The 23,208-nt window shown below is 46.1% G+C and overlaps 10 non-coding genes across 10 annotated transcripts; all 10 read left to right on the forward strand.

Annotated features, from left to right (window-relative positions):
- The first annotated feature begins 546 nt into the window (after positions 1 to 546).
- On the forward strand, positions 547 to 737 carry LOC130301820 (U2 spliceosomal RNA). The gene has a single exon (XR_008852169.1). It is a non-coding gene; the product is annotated as a U2 spliceosomal RNA (small nuclear RNA).
- Positions 738 to 2,826: 2,089 nt separating this feature from the next.
- LOC130301821 (U2 spliceosomal RNA) lies at positions 2,827 to 3,017 on the forward strand. The gene has a single exon (XR_008852170.1). It is a non-coding gene; the product is annotated as a U2 spliceosomal RNA (small nuclear RNA).
- Positions 3,018 to 5,105: 2,088 nt separating this feature from the next.
- LOC130301816 (U2 spliceosomal RNA) lies at positions 5,106 to 5,296 on the forward strand. Its single transcript, XR_008852165.1, has one exon. It is a non-coding gene; the product is annotated as a U2 spliceosomal RNA (small nuclear RNA).
- A 2,096-nt stretch (positions 5,297 to 7,392) lies between these two features.
- On the forward strand, positions 7,393 to 7,583 carry LOC130301822 (U2 spliceosomal RNA). The gene has a single exon (XR_008852171.1). It is a non-coding gene; the product is annotated as a U2 spliceosomal RNA (small nuclear RNA).
- Positions 7,584 to 9,673: 2,090 nt separating this feature from the next.
- Positions 9,674 to 9,864, forward strand: LOC130301823 (U2 spliceosomal RNA). The gene has a single exon (XR_008852172.1). It is a non-coding gene; the product is annotated as a U2 spliceosomal RNA (small nuclear RNA).
- A 2,093-nt stretch (positions 9,865 to 11,957) lies between these two features.
- On the forward strand, positions 11,958 to 12,148 carry LOC130301825 (U2 spliceosomal RNA). Its single transcript, XR_008852173.1, has one exon. It is a non-coding gene; the product is annotated as a U2 spliceosomal RNA (small nuclear RNA).
- Positions 12,149 to 14,243: 2,095 nt separating this feature from the next.
- On the forward strand, positions 14,244 to 14,434 carry LOC130301826 (U2 spliceosomal RNA). The gene has a single exon (XR_008852174.1). It is a non-coding gene; the product is annotated as a U2 spliceosomal RNA (small nuclear RNA).
- A 2,095-nt stretch (positions 14,435 to 16,529) lies between these two features.
- On the forward strand, positions 16,530 to 16,720 carry LOC130301827 (U2 spliceosomal RNA). Its single transcript, XR_008852175.1, has one exon. It is a non-coding gene; the product is annotated as a U2 spliceosomal RNA (small nuclear RNA).
- Positions 16,721 to 18,814: 2,094 nt separating this feature from the next.
- On the forward strand, positions 18,815 to 19,005 carry LOC130301829 (U2 spliceosomal RNA). The gene has a single exon (XR_008852178.1). It is a non-coding gene; the product is annotated as a U2 spliceosomal RNA (small nuclear RNA).
- Positions 19,006 to 21,096: 2,091 nt separating this feature from the next.
- Positions 21,097 to 21,287, forward strand: LOC130301830 (U2 spliceosomal RNA). Its single transcript, XR_008852179.1, has one exon. It is a non-coding gene; the product is annotated as a U2 spliceosomal RNA (small nuclear RNA).
- Positions 21,288 to 23,208: the final 1,921 nt, after the last annotated feature.

Here is a 23,208-nt window from a genome sequence, read left to right on the forward strand (position 1 = left end):
GGGATTTGTGATGTCACCTAGAACCTTCACAGCAGCGACAGCTTTATGAGGAGCATCAGCACTGCTCTGCCTGAGCAGAACCATCACCGCCATAGGTTGTCAAATAACCCGGGTTTAACCCACACAGGTAAGTCCAATGGGGTGCAGGCATGTCCTCTATGCTTACAGCTTCCCGTGGGTGTTGGTTTGATACCGTTTGGGGACAGCCAAGGAGGCATCTGCAGGCAACAAAGGTAGGTGTGTGCTTGTGTGTGTGTTTCCTATGCAGATCCTAAGCCCAGTGTCACATGCAAGTAGGAGGAGTAAGAAGGGTTCCTGGCAAATCCGGGTTATGGATTGCATTTAAAAAGGCCCCGTGGGAGTGCAATGGGCCCCTGTCTTGCTGCTTAGCAATAATGGTATGGGTTTAGGTTCTGCTGTGTGTACTGGTGGTTGACTGCCCCCCAGCCCAGAGTGTGCATGGAAAATTGTCTGGCAGCCTCCCTGACAGCAAGCAGTGATAGTGCCCATGAAGGGCACCTTGTTGGGCCCGCCCCTTTCACGGTTATCGCTTCTCGGCCTTTTGGCTAAGATCAAGTGTAGTATCTGTTCTTATCAGTTTAATATCTGATACGTCCCCTATCTGGGGACCATATATTAAATGGATTTTTGAGAACGGGGGCCGATTTCGAAGCTTGCTTCCGTCGCCCTATGCATTGACCCGATATGGCAGTATCTTCGGGTACAGTGCACCACCCCCTTACAGGGTTAAAAAGAAAGATTCCTACTTTCATTGCTACCTGCTTGCTGGCTAGCCAGCTAGCCAGCCCTGTGGGCCTTGCTGCTGCTGCAGCCAAAAACCAAAAGGTGGTGCTGCTGCTGCTTCTGCTGCTTCTGCTTCTGCTTGTGTCTGGCCGCTGTTGGAGCGTCCAGGCACAGGACTTCTGCTGCTGCTGACTAAATGGCCTCCTTAATTGGATCATTTGAGTAGCCAGCACACCTGTGCAGGTAGGGCATGACATGATAGGCAGCTGCCTTGATAGCGGGTGGGTGCTGAATGTTCCTAATTGACAAAATAAGATTAATGCTTATGAAGAAATATAAAATCTCATCCCTTCCCCAATATCGCGCCACACCCCTACCCCTTAATTCCCTGGTTGAACTTGATGGACATATGTCTTTTTTCGACCGTACTAACTATGTAACTATGTAACATAACATGGTGGGGGGGGGGGGGGTCTCCTGGCTGTTCACACAGGTGTGTCATTGCTGTACATTGACCATGCATTGCTTCTGTGGTATTGCAAAGGCAAAGACAAATGCTTCCAGCCATCCATTGCACTAATGGATTGGTCATCAGCTGGCTGTCTATGTCCCGCATCAATATAGACCAAAGTACAGAGGGTTAGGCTATGCTATTGTGCACCTACCTGATGCATCAGAAGGTGCGAGGCCCTTGCTAAATTCTGTGCACAGACTTTGAGATCTATACTTTAGACTGTATCTAAACCTGCTCCAACATGGACTGACATTCTGGCCTACTTTCAGCCGATGCGACTTGTCTGTCGCTGAACAGTCGCTTTTTATGTATTCAGCACCTATGTATAATGTTGTAAAAATGCTCTAGAAGCTAAAGTCGCAGAAATGTCACACATATTTGGCCTGCAACTTTCTGTGCGACAAATTCAGACAGGAAAAATCAGTATAAATCCTTAGAAAATTATCCCCCAGTGTCTCCATCTGCTGGCGGTATTGAATAAGCATTGCTGCACTGATGGGGTATGCATTAGACGAAAAAAAAGAAGAAAAAGAAGAATAATACGCCCAGAAAAGAGGCGAAAAGGAGAAAAACGTAAAAAAACGTGAAAAAAAAGTAAGAGGAAGAGAAGGGAAAAAAAAGGTGGAAATGGGTTTAAAAGTGATTTCGGCGGAGAAATATATATATATATATATATATATATATATATATATATGCGCACACACACACACATATATATAAACGTATTCTCCGTTGAGATATTGCAGCCGCTGCTGTGTCCAGGCCCAGGAGCCTTAGCACTGTGCTGTGATGTCACTCAATACCACTGACATCACTAGGTGTAAACAACATCTCTCCTTTGCTGTGTATGTGACTATGGAGCTGTTTGGTGATGTCGTCTATTATGGCCTTCATAGAAGCAACAGGAGATTGTTGCATCCATCTAGAACCCTCAGAACTACAGTGCTATGATGTCACTCACTTCCACAGGCCTTGCAGAGTGTAAACAACAACAACCCAGCTTTGTTGTGTATGTAACCATAGGGATTTGTGATGTCACCTAGAACCTTCACAGCAGCGACAGCTTTATGAGGAGCATCAGCACTGCTCTGCCTGAGCAGAACCATCACCGCCATAGGTTGTCAAATAACCCGGGTTTAACCCACACAGGTAAGTCCAATGGGGTGCAGGCATGTCCTCTATGCTTACAGCTTCCCGTGGGTGTTGGTTTGATACCGTTTGGGGACAGCCAAGGAGGCATCTGCAGGCAACAAAGGTAGGTGTGTGCTTGTGTGTGTGTTTCCTATGCAGATCCTAAGCCCAGTGTCACATGCAAGTAGGAGGAGTAAGAAGGGTTCCTGGCAAATCCGGGTTATGGATTGCATTTAAAAAGGCCCCGTGGGAGTGCAATGGGCCCCTGTCTTGCTGCTTAGCAATAATGGTATGGGTTTAGGTTCTGCTGTGTGTACTGGTGGTTGACTGCCCCCCAGCCCAGAGTGTGCATGGAAAATTGTCTAGCAGCCTCCCTGACAGCAAGCAGTGATAGTGCCCATGAAGGGCACCTTGTTGGGCCCGCCCCTTTCACGGTTATCGCTTCTCGGCCTTTTGGCTAAGATCAAGTGTAGTATCTGTTCTTATCAGTTTAATATCTGATACGTCCCCTATCTGGGGACCATATATTAAATGGATTTTTGAGAACGGGGGCCGATTTCGAAGCTTGCTTCCGTCGCCCTATGCATTGACCCGATATGGCAGTATCTTCGGGTACAGTGCACCACCCCCTTACAGGGTTAAAAAGAAAGATTCCTACTTTCATTGCTACCTGCTTGCTGGCTAGCCAGCTAGCCAGCCCTGTGGGCCTTGCTGCTGCTGCAGCCAAAAAACAAAAGGTGGTGCTGCTGCTGCTTCTGCTGCTTCTGCTTCTGCTTGTGTCTGGCCGCTGTTGGAGCGTCCAGGCACAGGACTTCTGCTGCTGCTGACTAAATGGCCTCCTTAATTGGATCATTTGAGTAGCCAGCACACCTGTGCAGGTAGGGCATGACATGATAGGCAGCTGCCTTGATAGCGGGTGGGTGCTGAATGTTCCTAATTGACAAAATAAGATTAATGCTTATGAAGAAATATAAAATCTCATCCCTTCCCCAATATCGCGCCACACCCCTACCCCTTAATTCCCTGGTTGAACTTGATGGACATATGTCTTTTTTCGACCGTACTAACTATGTAACTATGTAACATAACATGGGGGGGGGGGTCTCCTGGCTGTTCACACAGGTGTGTCATTGCTGTACATTGACCATGCATTGCTTCTGTGGTATTGCAAAGGCAAAGACAAATGCTTCCAGCCATCCATTGCACTAATGGATTGGTCATCAGCTGGCTGTCTATGTCCCGCATCAATATAGACCAAAGTACAGAGGGTTAGGCTATGCTATTGTGCACCTACCTGATGCATCAGAAGGTGCGAGGCCCTTGCTAAATTCTGTGCACAGACTTTGAGATCTATACTTTAGACTGTATCTAAACCTGCTCCAACATGGACTGACATTCTGGCCTACTTTCAGCCGATGCGACTTGTCTGTCGCTGAACAGTCGCTTTTTATGTATTCAGCACCTATGTATAATGTTGTAAAAATGCTCTAGAAGCTAAAGTCGCAGAAATGTCACACATATTTGGCCTGCAACTTTCTGTGCGACAAATTCAGACAGGAAAAATCAGTATAAATCCTTAGAAAATTATCCCCCAGTGTCTCCATCTGCTGGCGGTATTGAATAAGCATTGCTGCACTGATGGGGTATGCATTAGACGAAAAAAAAGAAGAAAAAGAAGAATAATACGCCCAGAAAAGAGGCGAAAAGGAGAAAAACGTAAAAAAACGTGAAAAAAAAGTAAGAGGAAGAGAAGGGAAAAAAAGGTGGAAATGGGTTTAAAAGTGATTTCGGCGGAGAAATATATATATATATATATATATATATATATATATATATATATATACGCGCACACACACACATATATATAAACGTATTCTCCGTTGAGATATTGCAGCCGCTGCTGTGTCCAGGCCCAGGAGCCTTAGCACTGTGCTGTGATGTCACTCAATACCACTGACATCACTAGGTGTAAACAACATCTCTCCTTTGCTGTGTATGTGACTATGGAGCTGTTTGGTGATGTCGTCTATTATGGCCTTCATAGAAGCAACAGGAGATTGTTGCATCCATCTAGAACCCTCAGAACTACAGTGCTATGATGTCACTCACTTCCACAGGCCTTGCAGAGTGTAAACAACAACAACCCAGCTTTGTTGTGTATGTAACCATAGGGATTTGTGATGTCACCTAGAACCTTCACAGCAGCGACAGCTTTATGAGGAGCATCAGCACTGCTCTGCCTGAGCAGAACCATCACCGCCATAGGTTGTCAAATAACCCGGGTTTAACCCACACAGGTAAGTCCAATGGGGTGCAGGCATGTCCTCTATGCTTACAGCTTCCCGTGGGTGTTGGTTTGATACCGTTTGGGGACAGCCAAGGAGGCATCTGCAGGCAACAAAGGTAGGTGTGTGCTTGTGTGTGTGTTTCCTATGCAGATCCTAAGCCCAGTGTCACATGCAAGTAGGAGGAGTAAGAAGGGTTCCTGGCAAATCCGGGTTATGGATTGCATTTAAAAAGGCCCCGTGGGAGTGCAATGGGCCCCTGTCTTGCTGCTTAGCAATAATGGTATGGGTTTAGGTTCTGCTGTGTGTACTGGTGGTTGACTGCCCCCCAGCCCAGAGTGTGCATGGAAAATTGTCTGGCAGCCTCCCTGACAGCAAGCAGTGATAGTGCCCATGAAGGGCACCTTGTTGGGCCCGCCCCTTTCACGGTTATCGCTTCTCGGCCTTTTGGCTAAGATCAAGTGTAGTATCTGTTCTTATCAGTTTAATATCTGATATGTCCCCTATCTGGGGACCATATATTAAATGGATTTTTGAGAACGGGGGCCGATTTCGAAGCTTGCTTCCGTCGCCCTATGCATTGACCCGATATGGCAGTATCTTCGGGTACAGTGCACCACCCCCTTACAGGGTTAAAAAGAAAGATTCCTACTTTCATTGCTACCTGCTTGCTGGCTAGCCAGCTAGCCAGCCCTGTGGGCCTTGCTGCTGCTGCAGCCAAAAAACAAAAGGTGGTGCTGCTGCTGCTGCTTCTGCTTCTGCTTGTGTCTGGCCGCTGTTGGAGCGTCCAGGCACAGGACTTCTGCTGCTGCTGACTAAATGGCCTCCTTAATTGGATCATTTGAGTAGCCAGCACACCTGTGCAGGTAGGGCATGACATGATAGGCAGCTGCCTTGATAGCGGGTGGGTGCTGAATGTTCCTAATTGACAAAATAAGATTAATGCTTATGAAGAAATATAAAATCTCATCCCTTCCCCAATATCGCGCCACACCCCTACCCCTTAATTCCCTGGTTGAACTTGATGGACATATGTCTTTTTTCGACCGTACTAACTATGTAACTATGTAACATAACATGGGGGGGGGGGGGTCTCCTGGCTGTTCACACAGGTGTGTCATTGCTGTACATTGACCATGCATTGCTTCTGTGGTATTGCAAAGGCAAAGACAAATGCTTCCAGCCATCCATTGCACTAATGGATTGGTCATCAGCTGGCTGTCTATGTCCCGCATCAATATAGACCAAAGTACAGAGGGTTAGGCTATGCTATTGTGCACCTACCTGATGCATCAGAAGGTGCGAGGCCCTTGCTAAATTCTGTGCACAGACTTTGAGATCTATACTTTAGACTGTATCTAAACCTGCTCCAACATGGACTGACATTCTGGCCTACTTTCAGCCGATGCGACTTGTCTGTCGCTGAACAGTCGCTTTTTATGTATTCAGCACCTATGTATAATGTTGTAAAAATGCTCTAGAAGCTAAAGTCGCAGAAATGTCACACATATTTGGCCTGCAACTTTCTGTGCGACAAATTCAGACAGGAAAAATCAGTATAAATCCTTAGAAAATTATCCCCCAGTGTCTCCATCTGCTGGCGGTATTGAATAAGCATTGCTGCACTGATGGGGTATGCATTAGACGAAAAAAAAGAAGAAAAAGAAGAATAATACGCCCAGAAAAGAGGCGAAAAGGAGAAAAACGTAAAAAAACGTGAAAAAAAAGTAAGAGGAAGAGAAGGGAAAAAAAGGTGGAAATGGGTTTAAAAGTGATTTCGGCGGAGAAATATATATATATATATATATATATATATATATATATATATATATATATATATATATACGCGCACACACACACATATATATAAACGTATTCTCCGTTGAGATATTGCAGCCGCTGCTGTGTCCAGGCCCAGGAGCCTTAGCACTGTGCTGTGATGTCACTCAATACCACTGACATCACTAGGTGTAAACAACATCTCTCCTTTGCTGTGTATGTGACTATGGAGCTGTTTGGTGATGTCGTCTATTATGGCCTTCATAGAAGCAACAGGAGATTGTTGCATCCATCTAGAACCCTCAGAACTACAGTGCTATGATGTCACTCACTTCCACAGGCCTTGCAGAGTGTAAACAACAACAACCCAGCTTTGTTGTGTATGTAACCATAGGGATTTGTGATGTCACCTAGAACCTTCACAGCAGCGACAGCTTTATGAGGAGCATCAGCACTGCTCTGCCTGAGCAGAACCATCACCGCCATAGGTTGTCAAATAACCCGGGTTTAACCCACACAGGTAAGTCCAATGGGGTGCAGGCATGTCCTCTATGCTTACAGCTTCCCGTGGGTGTTGGTTTGATACCGTTTGGGGACAGCCAAGGAGGCATCTGCAGGCAACAAAGGTAGGTGTGTGCTTGTGTGTGTGTTTCCTATGCAGATCCTAAGCCCAGTGTCACATGCAAGTAGGAGGAGTAAGAAGGGTTCCTGGCAAATCCAGGTTATGGATTGTATTTAAAAAGGCCCCGTGGGAGTGCAATGGGCCCCTGTCTTGCTGCTTAGCAATAATGGTATGGGTTTAGGTTCTGCTGTGTGTACTGGTGGTTGACTGCCCCCCAGCCCAGAGTGTGCATGGAAAATTGTCTGGCAGCCTCCCTGACAGCAAGCAGTGATAGTGCCCATGAAGGGCACCTTGTTGGGCCCGCCCCTTTCACGGTTATCGCTTCTCGGCCTTTTGGCTAAGATCAAGTGTAGTATCTGTTCTTATCAGTTTAATATCTGATACGTCCCCTATCTGGGGACCATATATTAAATGGATTTTTGAGAACGGGGGCCGATTTCGAAGCTTGCTTCCGTCGCCCTATGCATTGACCCGATATGGCAGTATCTTCGGGTACAGTGCACCACCCCCTTACAGGGTTAAAAAGAAAGATTCCTACTTTCATTGCTACCTGCTTGCTGGCTAGCCAGCTAGCCAGCCCTGTGGGCCTTGCTGCTGCTGCAGCCAAAAAACAAAAGGTGGTGCTGCTGCTGCTTCTGCTGCTTCTGCTTCTGCTTGTGTCTGGCCGCTGTTGGAGCGTCCAGGCACAGGACTTCTGCTGCTGCTGACTAAATGGCCTCCTTAATTGGATCATTTGAGTAGCCAGCACACCTGTGCAGGTAGGGCATGACATGATAGGCAGCTGCCTTGATAGCGGGTGGGTGCTGAATGTTCCTAATTGACAAAATAAGATTAATGCTTATGAAGAAATATAAAATCTCATCCCTTCCCCAATATCGCGCCACACCCCTACCCCTTAATTCCCTGGTTGAACTTGATGGACATATGTCTTTTTTCGACCGTACTAACTATGTAACTATGTAACATAACATGGGGGGGGGGGGGGGTCTCCTGGCTGTTCACACAGGTGTGTCATTGCTGTACATTGACCATGCATTGCTTCTGTGGTATTGCAAAGGCAAAGACAAATGCTTCCAGCCATCCATTGCACTAATGGATTGGTCATCAGCTGGCTGTCTATGTCCCGCATCAATATAGACCAAAGTACAGAGGGTTAGGCTATGCTATTGTGCACCTACCTGATGCATCAGAAGGTGCGAGGCCCTTGCTAAATTCTGTGCACAGACTTTGAGATCTATACTTTAGACTGTATCTAAACCTGCTCCAACATGGACTGACATTCTGGCCTACTTTCAGCCGATGCGACTTGTCTGTCGCTGAACAGTCGCTTTTTATGTATTCAGCACCTATGTATAATGTTGTAAAAATGCTCTAGAAGCTAAAGTCGCAGAAATGTCACACATATTTGGCCTGCAACTTTCTGTGCGACAAATTCAGACAGGAAAAATCAGTATAAATCCTTAGAAAATTATCCCCCAGTGTCTCCATCTGCTGGCGGTATTGAATAAGCATTGCTGCACTGATGGGGTATGCATTAGACGAAAAAAAAGAAGAAAAAGAAGAATAATACGCCCAGAAAAGAGGCGAAAAGGAGAAAAACGTAAAAAAACGTGAAAAAAAAGTAAGAGGAAGAGAAGGGAAAAAAAGGTGGAAATGGGTTTAAAAGTGATTTCGGCGGAGAAATATATATATATATATATATATATATATATATATATATATATACGCGCACACACACACATATATATAAACGTATTCTCCGTTGAGATATTGCAGCCGCTGCTGTGTCCAGGCCCAGGAGCCTTAGCACTGTGCTGTGATGTCACTCAATACCACTGACATCACTAGGTGTAAACAACATCTCTCCTTTGCTGTGTATGTGACTATGGAGCTGTTTGGTGATGTCGTCTATTATGGCCTTCATAGAAGCAACAGGAGATTGTTGCATCCATCTAGAACCCTCAGAACTACAGTGCTATGATGTCACTCACTTCCACAGGCCTTGCAGAGTGTAAACAACAACAACCCAGCTTTGTTGTGTATGTAACCATAGGGATTTGTGATGTCACCTAGAACCTTCACAGCAGCGACAGCTTTATGAGGAGCATCAGCACTGCTCTGCCTGAGCAGAACCATCACCGCCATAGGTTGTCAAATAACCCGGGTTTAACCCACACAGGTAAGTCCAATGGGGTGCAGGCATGTCCTCTATGCTTACAGCTTCCCGTGGGTGTTGGTTTGATACCGTTTGGGGACAGCCAAGGAGGCATCTGCAGGCAACAAAGGTAGGTGTGTGCTTGTGTGTGTGTTTCCTATGCAGATCCTAAGCCCAGTGTCACATGCAAGTAGGAGGAGTAAGAAGGGTTCCTGGCAAATCCGGGTTATGGATTGCATTTAAAAAGGCCCCGTGGGAGTGCAATGGGCCCCTGTCTTGCTGCTTAGCAATAATGGTATGGGTTTAGGTTCTGCTGTGTGTACTGGTGGTTGACTGCCCCCCAGCCCAGAGTGTGCATGGAAAATTGTCTGGCAGCCTCCCTGACAGCAAGCAGTGATAGTGCCCATGAAGGGCACCTTGTTGGGCCCGCCCCTTTCACGGTTATCGCTTCTCGGCCTTTTGGCTAAGATCAAGTGTAGTATCTGTTCTTATCAGTTTAATATCTGATACGTCCCCTATCTGGGGACCATATATTAAATGGATTTTTGAGAACGGGGGCCGATTTCGAAGCTTGCTTCCGTCGCCCTATGCATTGACCCGATATGGCAGTATCTTCGGGTACAGTGCACCACCCCCTTACAGGGTTAAAAAGAAAGATTCCTACTTTCATTGCTACCTGCTTGCTGGCTAGCCAGCTAGCCAGCCCTGTGGGCCTTGCTGCTGCTGCAGCCAAAAAACAAAAGGTGGTGCTGCTGCTGCTTCTGCTGCTTCTGCTTCTGCTTGTGTCTGGCCGCTGTTGGAGCGTCCAGGCACAGGACTTCTGCTGCTGCTGACTAAATGGCCTCCTTAATTGGATCATTTGAGTAGCCAGCACACCTGTGCAGGTAGGGCATGACATGATAGGCAGCTGCCTTGATAGCGGGTGGGTGCTGAATGTTCCTAATTGACAAAATAAGATTAATGCTTATGAAGAAATATAAAATCTCATCCCTTCCCCAATATCGCGCCACACCCCTACCCCTTAATTCCCTGGTTGAACTTGATGGACATATGTCTTTTTTCGACCGTACTAACTATGTAACTATGTAACATAACATGGGGGGGGGGGGGGGGGGTCTCCTGGCTGTTCACACAGGTGTGTCATTGCTGTACATTGACCATGCATTGCTTCTGTGGTATTGCAAAGGCAAAGACAAATGCTTCCAGCCATCCATTGCACTAATGGATTGGTCATCAGCTGGCTGTCTATGTCCCGCATCAATATAGACCAAAGTACAGAGGGTTAGGCTATGCTATTGTGCACCTACCTGATGCATCAGAAGGTGCGAGGCCCTTGCTAAATTCTGTGCACAGACTTTGAGATCTATACTTTAGACTGTATCTAAACCTGCTCCAACATGGACTGACATTCTGGCCTACTTTCAGCCGATGCGACTTGTCTGTCGCTGAACAGTCGCTTTTTATGTATTCAGCACCTATGTATAATGTTGTAAAAATGCTCTAGAAGCTAAAGTCGCAGAAATGTCACACATATTTGGCCTGCAACTTTCTGTGCGACAAATTCAGACAGGAAAAATCAGTATAAATCCTTAGAAAATTATCCCCCAGTGTCTCCATCTGCTGGCGGTATTGAATAAGCATTGCTGCACTGATGGGGTATGCATTAGACGAAAAAAAAGAAGAAAAAGAAGAATAATACGCCCAGAAAAGAGGCGAAAAGGAGAAAAACGTAAAAAAACGTGAAAAAAAAGTAAGAGGAAGAGAAGGGAAAAAAAGGTGGAAATGGGTTTAAAAGTGATTTCGGCGGAGAAATATATATATATATATATATATATATATATATATATATATATACGCGCACTAACACACATATATATAAACGTATTCTCCGTTGAGATATTGCAGCCGCTGCTGTGTCCAGGCCCAGGAGCCTTAGCACTGTGCTGTGATGTCACTCAATACCACTGACATCACTAGGTGTAAACAACATCTCTCCTTTGCTGTGTATGTGACTATGGAGCTGTTTGGTGATGTCGTCTATTATGGCCTTCATAGAAGCAACAGGAGATTGTTGCATCCATCTAGAACCCTCAGAACTACAGTGCTATGATGTCACTCACTTCCACAGGCCTTGCAGAGTGTAAACAACAACAACCCAGCTTTGTTGTGTATGTAACCATAGGGATTTGTGATGTCACCTAGAACCTTCACAGCAGCGACAGCTTTATGAGGAGCATCAGCACTGCTCTGCCTGAGCAGAACCATCACCGCCATAGGTTGTCAAATAACCCGGGTTTAACCCACACAGGTAAGTCCAATGGGGTGCAGGCATGTCCTCTATGCTTACAGCTTCCCGTGGGTGTTGGTTTGATACCGTTTGGGGACAGCCAAGGAGGCATCTGCAGGCAACAAAGGTAGGTGTGTGCTTGTGTGTGTGTTTCCTATGCAGATCCTAAGCCCAGTGTCACATGCAAGTAGGAGGAGTAAGAAGGGTTCCTGGCAAATCCGGGTTATGGATTGCATTTAAAAAGGCCCCGTGGGAGTGCAATGGGCCCCTGTCTTGCTGCTTAGCAATAATGGTATGGGTTTAGGTTCTGCTGTGTGTACTGGTGGTTGACTGCCCCCCAGCCCAGAGTGTGCATGGAAAATTGTCTGGCAGCCTCCCTGACAGCAAGCAGTGATAGTGCCCATGAAGGGCACCTTGTTGGGCCCGCCCCTTTCACGGTTATCGCTTCTCGGCCTTTTGGCTAAGATCAAGTGTAGTATCTGTTCTTATCAGTTTAATATCTGATACGTCCCCTATCTGGGGACCATATATTAAATGGATTTTTGAGAACGGGGGCCGATTTCGAAGCTTGCTTCCGTCGCCCTATGCATTGACCCGATATGGCAGTATCTTCGGGTACAGTGCACCACCCCCTTACAGGGTTAAAAAGAAAGATTCCTACTTTCATTGCTACCTGCTTGCTGGCTAGCCAGCTAGCCAGCCCTGTGGGCCTTGCTGCTGCTGCAGCCAAAAAACAAAAGGTGGTGCTGCTGCTGCTTCTGCTGCTTCTGCTTCTGCTTGTGTCTGGCCGCTGTTGGAGCGTCCAGGCACAGGACTTCTGCTGCTGCTGACTAAATGGCCTCCTTAATTGGATCATTTGAGTAGCCAGCACACCTGTGCAGGTAGGGCATGACATGATAGGCAGCTGCCTTGATAGCGGGTGGGTGCTGAATGTTCCTAATTGACAAAATAAGATTAATGCTTATGAAGAAATATAAAATCTCATCCCTTCCCCAATATCGCGCCACACCCCTACCCCTTAATTCCCTGGTTGAACTTGATGGACATATGTCTTTTTTCGACCGTACTAACTATGTAACTATGTAACATAACATGGGGGGGGGGGGGGGGGTCTCCTGGCTGTTCACACAGGTGTGTCATTGCTGTACATTGACCATGCATTGCTTCTGTGGTATTGCAAAGGCAAAGACAAATGCTTCCAGCCATCCATTGCACTAATGGATTGGTCATCAGCTGGCTGTCTATGTCCCGCATCAATATAGACCAAAGTACAGAGGGTTAGGCTATGCTATTGTGCACCTACCTGATGCATCAGAAGGTGCGAGGCCCTTGCTAAATTCTGTGCACAGACTTTGAGATCTATACTTTAGACTGTATCTAAACCTGCTCCAACATGGACTGACATTCTGGCCTACTTTCAGCCGATGCGACTTGTCTGTCGCTGAACAGTCGCTTTTTATGTATTCAGCACCTATGTATAATGTTGTAAAAATGCTCTAGAAGCTAAAGTCGCAGAAATGTCACACATATTTGGCCTGCAACTTTCTGTGCGACAAATTCAGACAGGAAAAATCAGTATAAATCCTTAGAAAATTATCCCCCAGTGTCTCCATCTGCTGGCGGTATTGAATAAGCATTGCTGCACTGATGGGGTATGCATTAGACGAAAAAAAGAAGAAAAAGAAGAATAATACGCCCAGAAAAGAGGCGAAAAGGAGAAAAACGTAAAAAAACGTGAAAAAAAAGTAAGAGGAAGAGAAGGGAAAAAAAGGTGGAAATGGGTTTAAAAGTGATTTCGGCGGAGAAATATATATATATATATATATATATATATATATATATATATATATATACGCGCACACACACACATATATATAAACGTATTCTCCGTTGAGATATTGCAGCCGCTGCTGTGTCCAGGCCCAGGAGCCTTAGCACTGTGCTGTGATGTCACTCAATACCACTGACATCACTAGGTGTAAACAACATCTCTCCTTTGCTGTGTATGTGACTATGGAGCTGTTTGGTGATGTCGTCTATTATGGCCTTCATAGAAGCAACAGGAGATTGTTGCATCCATCTAGAACCCTCAGAACTACAGTGCTATGATGTCACTCACTTCCACAGGCCTTGCAGAGTGTAAACAACAACAACCCAGCTTTGTTGTGTATGTAACCATAGGGATTTGTGATGTCACCTAGAACCTTCACAGCAGCGACAGCTTTATGAGGAGCATCAGCACTGCTCTGCCTGAGCAGAACCATCACCTCCATAGGTTGTCAAATAACCCGGGTTTAACCCACACAGGTAAGTCCAATGGGGTGCAGGCATGTCCTCTATGCTTACAGCTTCCCGTGGGTGTTGGTTTGATACCGTTTGGGGACAGCCAAGGAGGCATCTGCAGGCAACAAAGGTAGGTGTGTGCTTGTGTGTGTGTTTCCTATGCAGATCCTAAGCCCAGTGTCACATGCAAGTAGGAGGAGTAAGAAGGGTTCCTGGCAAATCCGGGTTATGGATTGCATTTAAAAAGGCCCCGTGGGAGTGCAATGGGCCCCTGTCTTGCTGCTTAGCAATAATGGTATGGGTTTAGGTTCTGCTGTGTGTACTGGTGGTTGACTGCCCCCCAGCCCAGAGTTTGCATGGAAAATTGTCTGGCAGCCTCCCTGACAGCAAGCAGTGATAGTGCCCATGAAGGGCACCTTGTTGGGCCCGCCCCTTTCACGGTTATCGCTTCTCGGCCTTTTGGCTAAGATCAAGTGTAGTATCTGTTCTTATCAGTTTAATATCTGATACGTCCCCTATCTGGGGACCATATATTAAATGGATTTTTGAGAACGGGGGCCGATTTCGAAGCTTGCTTCCGTCGCCCTATGCATTGACCCGATATGGCAGTATCTTCGGGTACAGTGCACCACCCCCTTACAGGGTTAAAAAGAAAGATTCCTACTTTCATTGCTACCTGCTTGCTGGCTAGCCAGCTAGCCAGCCCTGTGGGCCTTGCTGCTGCTGCAGCCAAAAAACAAAAGGTGGTGCTGCTGCTGCTTCTGCTGCTTCTGCTTCTGCTTGTGTCTGGCCGCTGTTGGAGCGTCCAGGCACAGGACTTCTGCTGCTGCTGACTAAATGGCCTCCTTAATTGGATCATTTGAGTAGCCAGCACACCTGTGCAGGTAGGGCATGACATGATAGGCAGCTGCCTTGATAGCGGGTGGGTGCTGAATGTTCCTAATTGACAAAATAAGATTAATGCTTATGAAGAAATATAAAATCTCATCCCTTCCCCAATATCGCGCCACACCCCTACCCCTTAATTCCCTGGTTGAACTTGATGGACATATGTCTTTTTTCGACCGTACTAACTATGTAACTATGTAACATAACATGGGGGGGGGGGGGGGTCTCCTGGCTGTGTTCACACAGGTGTGTCATTGCTGTACATTGACCATGCATTGCTTCTGTGGTATTGCAAAGGCAAAGACAAATGCTTCCAGCCATCCATTGCACTAATGGATTGGTCATCAGCTGGCTGTCTATGTCCCGCATCAATATAGACCAAAGTACAGAGGGTTAGGCTATGCTATTGTGCACCTACCTGATGCATCAGAAGGTGCGAGGCCCTTGCTAAATTCTGTGCACAGACTTTGAGATCTATACTTTAGACTGTATCTAAACCTGCTCCAACATGGACTGACATTCTGGCCTACTTTCAGCCGATGCGACTTGTCTGTCGCTGAACAGTCGCTTTTATGTATTCAGCACCTATGTATAATGTTGTAAAAATGCTCTAGAAGCTAAAGTCGCAGAAATGTCACACATATTTGGCCTGCAACTTTCTGTGCGACAAATTCAGACAGGAAAAATCAGTATAAATCCTTAGAAAATTATCCCCCAGTGTCTCCATCTGCTGGCGGTATTGAATAAGCATTGCTGCACTGATGGGGTATGCATTAGACGAAAAAAAAGAAGAAAAAGAAGAATAATACGCCCAGAAAAGAGGCGAAAAGGAGAAAAACGTAAAAAAACGTGAAAAAAAAGTAAGAGGAAGAGAAGGGAAAAAAAGGTGGAAATGGGTTTAAAAGTGATTTCGGCGGAGAAATATATATATATATATATATATATATATATATATATATATATATATACGCGCACACACACACATATATATAAACGTATTCTCCGTTGAGATATTGCAGCCGCTGCTGTGTCCAGGCCCAGGAGCCTTAGCACTGTGCTGTGATGTCACTCAATACCACTGACATCACTAGGTGTAAACAACATCTCTCCTTTGCTGTGTATGTGACTATGGAGCTGTTTGGTGATGTCGTCTATTATGGCCTTCATAGAAGCAACAGGAGATTGTTGCATCCATCTAGAACCCTCAGAACTACAGTGCTATGATGTCACTCACTTCCACAGGCCTTGCAGAGTGTAAACAACAACAACCCAGCTTTGTTGTGTATGTAACCATAGGGATTTGTGATGTCACCTAGAACCTTCACAGCAGCGACAGCTTTATGAGGAGCATCAGCACTGCTCTGCCTGAGCAGAACCATCACCTCCATAGGTTGTCAAATAACCCGGGTTTAACCCACACAGGTAAGTCCAATGGGGTGCAGGCATGTCCTCTATGCTTACAGCTTCCCGTGGGTGTTGGTTTGATACCGTTTGGGGACAGCCAAGGAGGCATCTGCAGGCAACAAAGGTAGGTGTGTGCTTGTGTGTGTGTTTCCTATGCAGATCCTAAGCCCAGTGTCACATGCAAGTAGGAGGAGTAAGAAGGGTTCCTGGCAAATCCGGGTTATGGATTGCATTTAAAAAGGCCCCGTGGGAGTGCAATGGGCCCCTGTCTTGCTGCTTAGCAATAATGGTATGGGTTTAGGTTCTGCTGTGTGTACTGGTGGTTGACTGCCCCCCAGCCCAGAGTTTGCATGGAAAATTGTCTGGCAGCCTCCCTGACAGCAAGCAGTGATAGTGCCCATGAAGGGCACCTTGTTGGGCCCGCCCCTTTCACGGTTATCGCTTCTCGGCCTTTTGGCTAAGATCAAGTGTAGTATCTGTTCTTATCAGTTTAATATCTGATACGTCCCCTATCTGGGGACCATATATTAAATGGATTTTTGAGAACGGGGGCCGATTTCGAAGCTTGCTTCCGTCGCCCTATGCATTGACCCGATATGGCAGTATCTTCGGGTACAGTGCACCACCCCCTTACAGGGTTAAAAAGAAAGATTCCTACTTTCATTGCTACCTGCTTGCTGGCTAGCCAGCTAGCCAGCCCTGTGGGCCTTGCTGCTGCTGCAGCCAAAAAACAAAAGGTGGTGCTGCTGCTGCTTCTGCTGCTTCTGCTTCTGCTTGTGTCTGGCCGCTGTTGGAGCGTCCAGGCACAGGACTTCTGCTGCTGCTGACTAAATGGCCTCCTTAATTGGATCATTTGAGTAGCCAGCACACCTGTGCAGGTAGGGCATGACATGATAGGCAGCTGCCTTGATAGCGGGTGGGTGCTGAATGTTCCTAATTGACAAAATAAGATTAATGCTTATGAAGAAATATAAAATCTCATCCCTTCCCCAATATCGCGCCACACCCCTACCCCTTAATTCCCTGGTTGAACTTGATGGACATATGTCTTTTTTCGACCGTACTAACTATGTAACTATGTAACATAACATGGGGGGGGGGGGGGGTCTCCTGGCTGTTCACACAGGTGTGTCATTGCTGTACATTGACCATGCATTGCTTCTGTGGTATTGCAAAGGCAAAGACAAATGCTTCCAGCCATCCATTGCACTAATGGATTGGTCATCAGCTGGCTGTCTATGTCCCGCATCAATATAGACCAAAGTACAGAGGGTTAGGCTATGCTATTGTGCACCTACCTGATGCATCAGAAGGTGCGAGGCCCTTGCTAAATTCTGTGCACAGACTTTGAGATCTATACTTTAGACTGTATCTAAACCTGCTCCAACATGGACTGACATTCTGGCCTACTTTCAGCCGATGCGACTTGTCTGTCGCTGAACAGTCGCTTTTTATGTATTCAGCACCTATGTATAATGTTGTAAAAATGCTCTAGAAGCTAAAGTCGCAGAAATGTCACACATATTTGGCCTGCAACTTTCTGTGCGACAAATTCAGACAGGAAAAATCAGTATAAATCCTTAGAAAATTATCCCCCAGTGTCTCCATCTGCTGGCGGTATTGAATAAGCATTGCTGCACTGATGGGGTATGCATTAGACGAAAAAAAAGAAGAAAAAGAAGAATAATACGCCCAGAAAAGAGGCGAAAAGGAGAAAAACGTAAAAAAACGTGAAAAAAAAGTAAGAGGAAGAGAAGGGAAAAAAAGGTGGAAATGGGTTTAAAAGTGATTTCGGCGGAGAAATATATATATATATATATATATATATATATATATATATATATATATACGCGCACACACACACATATATATAAACGTATTCTCCGTTGAGATATTGCAGCCGCTGCTGTGTCCAGGCCCAGGAGCCTTAGCACTGTGCTGTGATGTCACTCAATACCACTGACATCACTAGGTGTAAACAACATCTCTCCTTTGCTGTGTATGTGACTATGGAGCTGTTTGGTGATGTCGTCTATTATGGCCTTCATAGAAGCAACAGGAGATTGTTGCATCCATCTAGAACCCTCAGAACTACAGTGCTATGATGTCACTCACTTCCACAGGCCTTGCAGAGTGTAAACAACAACAACCCAGCTTTGTTGTGTATGTAACCATAGGGATTTGTGATGTCACCTAGAACCTTCACAGCAGCGACAGCTTTATGAGGAGCATCAGCACTGCTCTGCCTGAGCAGAACCATCACCGCCATAGGTTGTCAAATAACCCGGGTTTAACCCACACAGGTAAGTCCAATGGGGTGCAGGCATGTCCTCTATGCTTACAGCTTCCCGTGGGTGTTGGTTTTATACCGTTTGGGGACAGCCAAGGAGGCATCTGCAGGCAACAAAGGTAGGTGTGTGCTTGTGTGTGTGTTTCCTATGCAGATCCTAAGCCCAGTGTCACATGCAAGTAGGAGGAGTAAGAAGGGTTCCTGGCAAATCCGGGTTATGGATTGCATTTAAAAAGGCCCCGTGGGAGTGCAATGGGCCCCTGTCTTGCTGCTTAGCAATAATGGTATGGGTTTAGGTTCTGCTGTGTGTACTGGTGGTTGACTGCCCCCCAGCCCAGAGTGTGCATGGAAAATTGTCTGGCAGCCTCCCTGACAGCAAGCAGTGATAGTGCCCATGAAGGGCACCTTGTTGGGCCCGCCCCTTTCACGGTTATCGCTTCTCGGCCTTTTGGCTAAGATCAAGTGTAGTATCTGTTCTTATCAGTTTAATATCTGATACGTCCCCTATCTGGGGACCATATATTAAATGGATTTTTGAGAACGGGGGCCGATTTCGAAGCTTGCTTCCGTCGCCCTATGCATTGACCCGATATGGCAGTATCTTCGGGTACAGTGCACCACCCCCTTACAGGGTTAAAAAGAAAGATTCCTACTTTCATTGCTACCTGCTTGCTGGCTAGCCAGCTAGCCAGCCCTGTGGGCCTTGCTGCTGCTGCAGCCAAAAAACAAAAGGTGGTGCTGCTGCTGCTTCTGCTGCTTCTGCTTCTTCTGCTTCTGCTTGTGTCTGGCCGCTGTTGGAGCGTCCAGGCACAGGACTTCTGCTGCTGCTGACTAAATGGCCTCCTTAATTGGATCATTTGAGTAGCCAGCACACCTGTGCAGGTAGGGCATGACATGATAGGCAGCTGCCTTGATAGCGGGTGGGTGCTGAATGTTCCTAATTGACAAAATAAGATTAATGCTTATGAAGAAATATAAAATCTCATCCCTTCCCCAATATCGCGCCACACCCCTACCCCTTAATTCCCTGGTTGAACTTGATGGACATATGTCTTTTTTCGACCGTACTAACTATGTAACTATGTAACATAACATGGGGGGGGGGGGGGGTCTCCTGGCTGTTCACACAGGTGTGTCATTGCTGTACATTGACCATGCATTGCTTCTGTGGTATTGCAAAGGCAAAGACAAATGCTTCCAGCCATCCATTGCACTAATGGATTGGTCATCAGCTGGCTGTCTATGTCCCGCATCAATATAGACCAAAGTACAGAGGGTTAGGCTATGCTATTGTGCACCTACCTGATGCATCAGAAGGTGCGAGGCCCTTGCTAAATTCTGTGCACAGACTTTGAGATCTATACTTTAGACTGTATCTAAACCTGCTCCAACATGGACTGACATTCTGGCCTACTTTCAGCCGATGCGACTTGTCTGTCGCTGAACAGTCGCTTTTTATGTATTCAGCACCTATGTATAATGTTGTAAAAATGCTCTAGAAGCTAAAGTCGCAGAAATGTCACACATATTTGGCCTGCAACTTTCTGTGCGACAAATTCAGACAGGAAAAATCAGTATAAATCCTTAGAAAATTATCCCCCAGTGTCTCCATCTGCTGGCGGTATTGAATAAGCATTGCTGCACTGATGGGGTATGCATTAGACGAAAAAAAAGAAGAAAAAGAAGAATAATACGCCCAGAAAAGAGGCGAAAAGGAGAAAAACGTAAAAAAACGTGAAAAAAAAGTAAGAGGAAGAGAAGGGAAAAAAAGGTGGAAATGGGTTTAAAAGTGATTTCGGCGGAGAAATATATATATATATATATATATATATATATATATACGCGCACACACACACATATATATAAACGTATTCTCCGTTGAGATATTGCAGCCGCTGCTGTGTCCAGGCCCAGGAGCCTTAGCACTGTGCTGTGATGTCACTCAATACCACTGACATCACTAGGTGTAAACAACATCTCTCCTTTGCTGTGTATGTGACTATGGAGCTGTTTGGTGATGTCGTCTATTATGGCCTTCATAGAAGCAACAGGAGATTGTTGCATCCATCTAGAACCCTCAGAACTACAGTGCTATGATGTCACTCACTTCCACAGGCCTTGCAGAGTGTAAACAACAACAACCCAGCTTTGTTGTGTATGTAACCATAGGGATTTGTGATGTCACCTAGAACCTTCACAGCAGCGACAGCTTTATGAGGAGCATCAGCACTGCTCTGCCTGAGCAGAACCATCACCGCCATAGGTTGTCAAATAACCCGGGTTTAACCCACACAGGTAAGTCCAATGGGGTGCAGGCATGTCCTCTATGCTTACAGCTTCCCGTGGGTGTTGGTTTGATACCGTTTGGGGACAGCCAAGGAGGCATCTGCAGGCAACAAAGGTAGGTGTGTGCTTGTGTGTGTGTTTCCTATGCAGATCCTAAGCCCAGTGTCACATGCAAGTAGGAGGAGTAAGAAGGGTTCCTGGCAAATCCGGGTTATGGATTGCATTTAAAAAGGCCCCGTGGGAGTGCAATGGGCCCCTGTCTTGCTGCTTAGCAATAATGGTATGGGTTTAGGTTCTGCTGTGTGTACTGGTGGTTGACTGCCCCCCAGCCCAGAGTGTGCATGGAAAATTGTCTGGCAGCCTCCCTGACAGCAAGCAGTGATAGTGCCCATGAAGGGCACCTTGTTGGGCCCGCCCCTTTCACGGTTATCGCTTCTCGGCCTTTTGGCTAAGATCAAGTGTAGTATCTGTTCTTATCAGTTTAATATCTGATACGTCCCCTATCTGGGGACCATATATTAAATGGATTTTTGAGAACGGGGGCCGATTTCGAAGCTTGCTTCCGTCGCCCTATGCATTGACCCGATATGGCAGTATCTTCGGGTACAGTGCACCACCCCCTTACAGGGTTAAAAAGAAAGATTCCTACTTTCATTGCTACCTGCTTGCTGGCTAGCCAGCTAGCCAGCCCTGTGGGCCTTGCTGCTGCTGCAGCCAAAAAACAAAAGGTGGTGCTGCTGCTGCTTCTGCTGCTTCTGCTTCTGCTTGTGTCTGGCCGCTGTTGGAGCGTCCAGGCACAGGACTTCTGCTGCTGCTGACTAAATGGCCTCCTTAATTGGATCATTTGAGTAGCCAGCACACCTGTGCAGGTAGGGCATGACATGATAGGCAGCTGCCTTGATAGCGGGTGGGTGCTGAATGTTCCTAATTGACAAAATAAGATTAATGCTTATGAAGAAATATAAAATCTCATCCCTTCCCCAATATCGCGCCACACCCCTACCCCTTAATTCCCTGGTTGAACTTGATGGACATATGTCTTTTTTCGACCGTACTAACTATGTAACTATGTAACATAACATGGGGGGGGGGGGGTCTCCTGGCTGTTCACACAGGTGTGTCATTGCTGTACATTGACCATGCATTGCTTCTGTGGTATTGCAAAGGCAAAGACAAATGCTTCCAGCCATCCATTGCACTAATGGATTGGTCATCAGCTGGCTGTCTATGTCCCGCATCAATATAGACCAAAGTACAGAGGGTTAGGCTATGCTATTGTGCACCTACCTGATGCATCAGAAGGTGCGAGGCCCTTGCTAAATTCTGTGCACAGACTTTGAGATCTATACTTTAGACTGTATCTAAACCTGCTCCAACATGGACTGACATTCTGGCCTACTTTCAGCCGATGCGACTTGTCTGTCGCTGAACAGTCGCTTTTTATGTATTCAGCACCTATGTATAATGTTGTAAAAATGCTCTAGAAGCTAAAGTCGCAGAAATGTCACACATATTTGGCCTGCAACTTTCTGTGCGACAAATTCAGACAGGAAAAATCAGTATAAATCCTTAGAAAATTATCCCCCAGTGTCTCCATCTGCTGGCGGTATTGAATAAGCATTGCTGCACTGATGGGGTATGCATTAGACGAAAAAAAAGAAGAAAAAGAAGAATAATACGCCCAGAAAAGAGGCGAAAAGGAGAAAAACGTAAAAAAACGTGAAAAAAAAGTAAGAGGAAGAGAAGGGAAAAAAAGGTGGAAATGGGTTTAAAAGTGATTTCGGCGGAGAAATATATATATATATATATATATATATATATATATATATATATATATATACGCGCACACACACACATATATATAAACGTATTCTCCGTTGAGATATTGCAGCCGCTGCTGTGTCCAGGCCCAGGAGCCTTAGCACTGTGCTGTGATGTCACTCAATACCACTGACATCACTAGGTGTAAACAACATCTCTCCTTTGCTGTGTATGTGACTATGGAGCTGTTTGGTGATGTCGTCTATTATGGCCTTCATAGAAGCAACAGGAGATTGTTGCATCCATCTAGAACCCTCAGAACTACAGTGCTATGATGTCACTCACTTCCACAGGCCTTGCAGAGTGTAAACAACAACAACCCAGCTTTGTTGTGTATGTAACCATAGGGATTTGTGATGTCACCTAGAACCTTCACAGCAGCGACAGCTTTATGAGGAGCATCAGCACTGCTCTGCCTGAGCAGAACCATCACCGCCATAGGTTGTCAAATAACCCGGGTTTAACCCACACAGGTAAGTCCAATGGGGTGCAGGCATGTCCTCTATGCTTACAGCTTCCCGTGGGTGTTGGTTTGATACCGTTTGGGGACAGCCAAGGAGGCATCTGCAGGCAACAAAGGTAGGTGTGTGCTTGTGTGTGTGTTTCCTATGCAGATCCTAAGCCCAGTGTCACATGCAAGTAGGAGGAGTAAGAAGGGTTCCTGGCAAATCCGGGTTATGGATTGCATTTAAAAAGGCCCCGTGGGAGTGCAATGGGCC

Source organism: Hyla sarda, unplaced genomic scaffold (assembly GCF_029499605.1).
Source record: "Hyla sarda isolate aHylSar1 unplaced genomic scaffold, aHylSar1.hap1 scaffold_1137, whole genome shotgun sequence".
NCBI lineage: Eukaryota > Metazoa > Chordata > Amphibia > Anura > Hylidae > Hyla > Hyla sarda.